The 8370-nt window shown below is 38.6% G+C and overlaps 1 long non-coding RNA gene across 1 annotated transcript; it reads right to left on the reverse strand.

Annotated features, from left to right (window-relative positions):
- Nucleotides 1-723: 723 nt before the first annotated feature.
- Nucleotides 724-4350, reverse strand: LOC136210028 (uncharacterized). The gene is made up of 5 exons (XR_010677748.1): nucleotides 3933-4350; nucleotides 3568-3690; nucleotides 3395-3441; nucleotides 2980-3052; nucleotides 724-891 (listed from the first exon to the last, which is right to left on the reverse strand). It is a non-coding gene; the product is annotated as an uncharacterized lncRNA (long non-coding RNA).
- Between the last annotated feature and the right edge of the window lie 4020 nt (nucleotides 4351-8370).

Genomic DNA, 8370 nt, shown 5'->3' on the forward strand with positions numbered 1-8370 from the left:
TTGCTCTTGCTCTTGCTCTTACTGTTGCTGTTTGATAATCAAAAGCAACAGGAATTTAAGAAGTACTTTCCTCGATAGGATACCTAATTTCAAATAAGGAGTTCTCTCGCCTAATTAAGAGACGTCCTTAGAATAGGATTCTTCCTAATTTATTATCATATATACCATAAAAATAATAATAATAATGTTACGTTATTTGGTAAAGTCCTAAATTTAAGACGTTTGTTAAGCAAAATACGTGATTTTGTAAGAGATTATAGAACCTTAATATAAAAAGATAGTAAAACTCGAATCTAATGTTGCTCTTGCTCTTACTGTTGCTCTTGTGTAATTAGAAGGTCGAATTTAAAGGGCTTACAACATTTGGAGACAGTGGTGAATTCGGTTGGGGGTTTATAAGTGCATTAGCAAAAAAAATAAAAATAAATTGCTAAATCGAACTTGCTCAATTTGTCATTTTTTTATATGAGTGTTTTAGTAGTCAAAAACCAACTTTTAAGTATTAACGTACAATTTCTCAAAATTAAGCTAGATTTTGTTTAAAATTCTTAACATGTAAAAAAAAATTGGACTTGGAGAGAGTCCAATGGGTAAAAAAAAATAATTTGGATTTAAGAAGGGCCTAACAGGCAAAAAAATAATAGAAATTTGGATTTAAAGAAACCTAACAGACTAAAAAAATTAAAAATTTAGATTTAGAGAGGTCTCCCAGAAAATAAGAAAATTGGATTTAAGAGTACTAATAGGTCCAAAATATTAAAATTTTGAATTTTGGACAAGCCTAACACTTAATGCGCCATCTTGGGGGGCTAATTCAACACCCCGATAATTTTTCTTTGAGACAGGAGGCATGGCCCCGAGGCCCCCCTGCTGTTGTTGATGTTTCTGTTGCTGTTGCATAATTAGAAGCAATAGGAACAATAGCATAATTAAAAGCTAATTGAGACAAATAAATATACAATATAGAAAGAGAAAGAGACAAAAAAAAAAATAAAAACTAATCTCAATATATGTTGTTTTGTAAAAAAATTTGAGAAAAAGAAAGAAAGAAGAAGAAGTGAAGAGAGAAAGAGAAAGGACACAACAAAACACTAAATTAAACTAAGTAGGGCCGCATCTAATATTTTTGGCCTGTACAGGAGCAAAACGATGTCATTTTGATCCTTCACAAGCCAAAAAAATTTGGCCCATGATGGCCTAAGTTTAGGTCCATTGTGGGCCAATTCAAATAGACAAAGGCCAGAATAGGCGGTTTCGATGACTAGAGGGGCTTGGGCCCACCACGCCCCTATCTCCGCCACTGCTTCCTGGAGAAGCAATAGATTTAGATACGGTCTTCATATAACCACGAAGTTTTCTCTAGTGGCACCAGTGAAGACTACATAAGTAGACTGCATACACCTGACTCAGATTTAAAGTTATCCATAAATGAAAATAGCATCGCAGTAGTCGACATGAACAAACTGCATACTGACACAAAACTTCAAGAGATAGCAAAAGATTCAAACTTTGTCGCTGTGTCAATGAAATGATATTACTCCATGTGAGAAAACATCACCAAAAAAGAAAGCTAAGAGGAGAAATCACAGAATAAATGTAATAACAGAAACCAACCATAGGATTAGAAAACCAGCAACACCAAAGCTTGGTCCTCCTTTAGAAGAATCAAACTGGTAAGAGAAATTATGTAAGAAAACAATCACTTGACAAACTCGTAACAACTTACCCAATAGAATGTAATGAAATTTCAAGAGGTAAAAAGAGAAATGTCAGAAAAGAACTGATCAACCTAGTGTCAACAAATGCAATATAACCAACTGCAAAGACTTCAAGTTCACAGGCGCCTAAATATGACAGTTATTCATGCAAGATGTGCTTGAATTTTGACATTGAATGACACACCAATGTGGTTTAGAACATCCTCCATTAACATATTCTTCATGCAATTATCATGCAGAAGATGTTAGTGGATAATGTTTTGAACCACAATCCTCCATGGGAAGTTAGCTTGCATATAGGATGATCATTCATGTGTCCTTCAATGTCAAAATTCAAGGACCTCCTACATAAATGACTGTCATGTATAGGCGCCTCTGAACTTGAAGGCTCCACAGTTTGTTATACTACTTTTGTTGACACTAGGTTGATCAGTTGTTTTCTGACATTTCTGCTTCTACCTCTTGAAGTTTCATTAGATTTTATTGGGCAAGTTGTTAAGAGTTTGTCAAGTGGCTGTTTTCTTACTCAATCAGAGATTCAACCTCCGATTGAAACCTTCAAAATTCAACAAGAACTTTGGAAAAGAAGAACTCAATTATTATTCAATGAAAAAAACTACCTATTACAAATAAAAATATTCTTTAAATAGACAAAGAAGAAAAGTTAAAACTGCAATTGCATTAAAGTTTAAAACTCCACTACATTTACTACAGTAAAGTCTTAGATGTTATAACCGCTAGTGCATTTACTGTAATAAACTCCTAAATGGTAAAAATTCAAGTGCATTTACTACAATAAATTCATAAATGAATGCATTTACTAAAATTAAAAACTCCTAAAGTTGAACGGTTTCCTCTCCAACCGCATCTTTAAACCAAAATCCAAGCTCATGTGATTTTAATTGAGGAAGTTGCTAGTTCTTTTGCAAGTTTACCATTAATGAAGCTGTAAAATGCAATAAAACCACAATTCTCCACAAGAATTTGGCTTGCATGAAGAATGGACATTGGGTTGTCCTTCAGTATCAAAATTCAAGAATCTACACAAGTAGGCCCTATTTGATTGATGAAAAATATTTACTGATTTTTCAATGTTTTTTTGTTAGAAAGATAAGTCAATGGAAATTTTAGGTCAGTTAAGACAAATATTTATGATGAAATTGAGGAAAATAATTTATGGTTTTGAAAAGAGTAAAACATTTTTGTAAGCTTTTGGAACTCAACTTAATTCATTCTTACCATTTTTTAAAACAATAGTTACCTGTCACTTCTTCCCGTTTTCCTATTTCGTAGCCAAATATCGAAACACTTGCAAAAATGTTCAAGTTTGTGACCTAAGAAGTAAAAAAAAGTCTCAGTTTTACAAAATCAAAATGCTAATGTCCAAAAACTTAATTAGCTTAAATCCATCAATTTTTTTAGGCATTAATTAAAGTTTAATGACTATAATTTAAAAATAAAATAAAATTGAGTGACTTTTATGTTACGTTTTGACGTTTAGTGGCGATACTATAAAAATGAGTAAAGTTCATTGTACCCATAAAATACATGATGTGAAATAAACTTCAAGGTGCACATATCGAATTAGGTGACACTTAGGACTTGTTTTTCATTTTTCAAAAAAATAACCAGAGGTATTCAATGAAAACAAAGAAGAGTAAATTAGGAGCCTTTACCTTTTGCTTTGGTTCGGTTATTTAGTCTTCATCTTCTTTCTTTTGATCTTCCAGGAAAAATAGAAAATATGTTAAACATAGTTGAAATAAAAATGAAACAAAAAAATCAGAAATAAAAGAATAAATATATACTATGGAATCAAGGACAATAGGGTCCCTAATTAGGGACATACTCTTAATTGTAGTTGTCCTGCATTCCTACATTCAATCTCAATCAATAAACATTTATCTAGTCTGCGTAGCAAAACATTTGGTCCGTCACACTTTGGTTCTGTTGTTTAGTTTTCGCCTTCTCTCTTTTGAAATTCCAAGAAAAAGAAAATAGGTTAAACATAGATGAAATAAAAATGAAACAAGAAATACTAAATAAAAGAAGAAATATACCTCGAGACAATAGGGACGCTATTATAAAGAACAATAGAGAGATTGAAAAATGTTCTTTTATATATCATTATGATTTCTAGATATCATTAATAGAAAAATTATGGAAAATTATACTTAGTGTTTTATATATTGATCAACAACAAATTTCTAATACCTGTATAGCCAACATAGTCCACCACCAGCTCTAAACTGTCCATTAAAGTGGTCCACTGAATTTACTCATGTTCTTTTGCATTGGCCACGTTGCACAACACCTACCATTTTTATACAAAATTAACAAAATTCTATGAGCTACTAATGTGTTATACAACTTTTAATTCCAAATCCAAGATTTAATGTGAAACTCAGAAAATATGCCATATTAAGAGGGGATGAATTATGTAAAATCCAAACATCTAATAACTAGTGATTTAATAGAATAAATTGAGAATGTTGAATGTAATAGGAGAGAGGCTTTCCCTTGATATGTGATGGGATCAACCATGTATGAGTTGCGAGTTTTATATTGAATTCAAGTATCTTTGAGTCACAAAGAACCTTCACCATAGCTTTGTCCCCAGTGTACTTTTGAGAAACAAGGTAACTGATAACCAATTCGCTCCCCATGCCTGAAGGGAACTGAAAACGAACACAAAAGAAAGGATTAAGATATGATTCCATACATAATTCATTTTAATATTTATGAAACTGGTACCAAAATGCCTTCTCACACTAGCTAACGTTAGTACATTACTAGCTAACGTTAGTACATTACGAGACCGAGTTGGCGGTTGCTCATCAGTGACCCGCCTGTCCCCTAGGGGATATCTTTCTGTATATAGGAGTCATGTGGAGAGAGGATTCCGTCTTCCTCTTCCCCAGATGATGGGGAATATTTTGGAGTTCTTCGGGATCACTGTCTGCCAGCTGCATCCGAATGGCTGGTTGGACATAGCTCTAGATTGCTTTTTAGCTTCAAATCTGGGGGTAATCGGTACTCCCCGTGTGTTCCGATCTCTTCATAAGCCCTCGAAGCGTCAAACCGAGTCTTTCGTTACCTTTGTCAAATTCAATGGTTATTCGCCCTTTAGTGATAAAATGTCGAACGTCCATCTCTGGGATGAAAAGTTTTTCTTTGTCAAAATCGAAAAGAGCGAATCCCTGGGATTCCCGTTGAATTGGAATGCTAAACCTCAACATATGGCTGGGGATCTGCGTATACTAACGGATAGCGACGAAAAAGTGTTGAACCTCATGAAGAGCATAAAAAGAGATTTCTGGACATACGCCGATGCTCTGGAATTTATGATGAATGACATTCCCTTAGTCCACCGAGTAGGGATCGTGATCACTTACACGAAGTTTACTCAACTTGATGAAGGTAACTTTGTTCCTTCCTTGAACTTTGATTATTTTGTTGTTCCCTTCTCAGGGGTTTGTCTAAGGTCAGTCGCGCCTTTGTAGAGAAGCGTAAGAAACAGAAGGAGCTGGAGGCCCAGAAAGATGCGCATGTGGCGAATCCCGGTAAGAGGGACGAGAAGCGCCATTTGGAGGGTGCCACGGATCCTCCTAGTAAGAAGAGGAGATCAACTGCTGCGGGTGGAGAGAAATTGCTGGCGGATGCCTTGAAAGCTGGGAAGCCTAGGATGGACTGGCTGAGTCCAAACCAAGAGCAGGTACGACCATCTTACTTTTCTTGTCGTTCTGGAGTTTATAGATCCTGATCTTTTTCTTGGACAGGTGATCAAACCTGACTTAGGGAAATACTGACTCTCCAAGTATGGCGCCAAGGGGTCCCTAAGGAACGAGGTGGTTGTGAATGACCTGGATGAAGCCATCGGTCAGCTTGGAGAGGTTCACGAGAACCAGACTAAGTTCTCGGGGTCTGATCATGCCAAGATGGGGAAGAGGGATCTCCTTTCAGTAAGCTTTTCTCTCGTTGTTTTACATTTTTGGATGAAAAAGTGATCTCCATGAAGGAGACTTGGTTTCTTAAACGGTATTTTTATCTTGCCAGGCCTATGCTCACATGCGTGCAATGGAGGCGGATCTTCTTCACGGAGTTGTGGATAAGGCTACTATCCGGAGGCTGGAGAATGAGGTAACGGTGGCCAATGCTAACGCGGCTGCTGCCATTGCACTTAATCAGAAAAAGGACGATGAGATCCGCGATCTGAAAGAAAAGATGGAGAAGGACGCGGAGGATCACAAAGCCGACTTGATGAATACGGAGCTTATGGAGGGTAGCCGAGCGTACTATTATGGTGAGCTAATCATGGCCTACGTCAGAGTCGCCTACCCGGAGATTGACTTTGTGGATCCGGAGTATGTGGTCCCTGATAACGACGGGGTACACTTATCCCTTAGTTCGGGTTCTTCGCGGAATCCGCATCAAGTTTTTGGCGCCGTTGCCGGGGATTTATTTCTTCTGCAATATCGAACCAAAGGTCGACTTGTTAGTTTAGGCATTCTTTGTGAATATATTCTTTGTTAATATCATATATACTTGTTTATAATCATGATTCTTTTTATTACGTATCTATACCGTTTATACTTGTTTATATACACATATTTATGTATACTCATTTATGATAACCATCCTTGTTAATACTTACGCTTGTTTATATTCGTTTGTACGAACATATAGTTATTAATTTCATCTATACATGTCTGTATGTGTTTATTTATACTTGTACAAAACTGTATGATTTGTATGATTTCCCTTCAGCTTTCATTTATTTCTGTATTTATCTTTTCTCAGCGTATGCCTACGAGATCAGCGAAAATACCGGTTGTCCCTCTTAACCCTGAACTTGAACGTACTCTTCGCATGAGCAAACAGATCGGAAAGCTGAAGCAAGACGAGATCATCGAGCCTATCAAGCCTATCAAGATGACTGACAATGAACGGAACAATGAGCGGAACCCTGAGAACACCGGACCAGAAAACGACACTCGTCTGATGAGTGAGATCCTGGCACCGCACCGACATCAGCATCTGTCAGGCATTGCTGCTCCAAACATTCCGGCAAACACATACGAAATCAAGTCTGGTATAATTCACTTGATCCAACAGACCGGACTATTTGGAGGAGAAGCACATGAGAGCCCGAATGATCATCTGGATCGCTTCCTAATGTGCGCAGACACTGCAAGGACCAATGGGGTCCCCCAAGATGCTGCTAGACTGAAACTGTTCCCGTTCTCTCTGACGGGGCAAGCTTTGGAATGGCTGAGAACACTGGAGCCCGGTTCAATCACGACATGGGCTGGGTTGGAGAAGGAATTCTTGTCCTACTACTTCCCTCCCTCGAAGACAGCAACGCTCAGGGGTGAGATCACATCCTTCCACCAACCCGAGCATGAGGCGCTCCACACATCTTGGACTCGATTCAGGAAAATGCTGCGCATGTGTCCTCATCATGACATACCCAAGCATCAGTTAGTGAGCGTCTTCTATCACGGACTAACACCCACCAACAGAGCCATTGTGGACTCCGCAGCGGGTGGAGATTTGTTTAGAAAGACAGCAACAGAGGCATATGACATGATTAACGAGCTGGCCAGGAAGAGTGTGCAGTGGCAAGAACAGAAGCTCGCCGGCCCCACAAGGCAGCGAGTATTTGCTGTGGAAGAACAGGAACAAAATCCGGTTGTTGCGGACTTGAGTAGGAAAATGGACGTACTGTTGGCTACGCTCAGCTGACCTCCCACCTGCGTGCACTGTGGCGGCGACCACAATGGAAAGGATTGTCAAGCAGGTAGCCCTTTCGCTGGAGATGGGGTGGAGATGGTCAACTATGTTGGGGGGCAACCGAGATACAATTAGAACTATAATAACTCCAACCCCAACAACTACAACTCCTACAACAACAACAACAATGGCAACTACAGGAGGCCTCAGCACCCGAACCTCTCTTACGGGAATTCAAATCAAAATGTGCTCCGACCTCCTAGCGGATTTGTTCAAGAGCATAGAGAGCAGGGGCTTGGCATGCCCCCATACCAACAGCAAAATCAAGGGCCAGTGCAACACCCTAAGGAATCTGACGAAGTGATCACTCTTTTGAAGGAGATCTCGGCTAGGCTTGCCAACAACGAAGCCTTCTGCAAGGATTTGAGCAATCAGGTAGCTCAGATTAATAGGGACAGGTAGGAAAGGCCACAGGGTTCTCTTCCGAGCACAACGGAGAAGAATCCAAAGATCCTGAGAAAGGATTGAGTACGGGGGAGAAATCGGGTTCTCCTCGGTTTTTAATTCAAAGTTTGAACAATTCCATTATGCATTCCCTTTTCTTTTTGTTTTTATTTTCCTTTATTGATTATTGAATTTTAATCTCGTTGTTTATTTGCACTGTCAAACTTTGTTCCCCCGCACTCTAAAAAAAAAAAAAAAAAATTTCGCCCAACTCGAGCGAGTTAGGCACTGCCCAGCTCGTCGGGCTGGCCGGCCGAGTCAGCCGGCTCGGCCGACACGGGCTGTTCCGGATTTTGAAATCCCGAACCAAAAAAAAAGAGAAAAAGAAAGGAAGAAGAAATATAAAATAAAAGAAAAAAGGAAGAAAGAATAAGAAAAAGGGGGGGTGACTCATCATCCCCTTCCCCACCTTCTT

The sequence above is a fragment of the Euphorbia lathyris genome, chromosome 10, assembly GCF_963576675.1.
Source record: "Euphorbia lathyris chromosome 10, ddEupLath1.1, whole genome shotgun sequence".
Classification (NCBI taxonomy): Eukaryota; Viridiplantae; Streptophyta; class Magnoliopsida; order Malpighiales; family Euphorbiaceae; genus Euphorbia; species Euphorbia lathyris.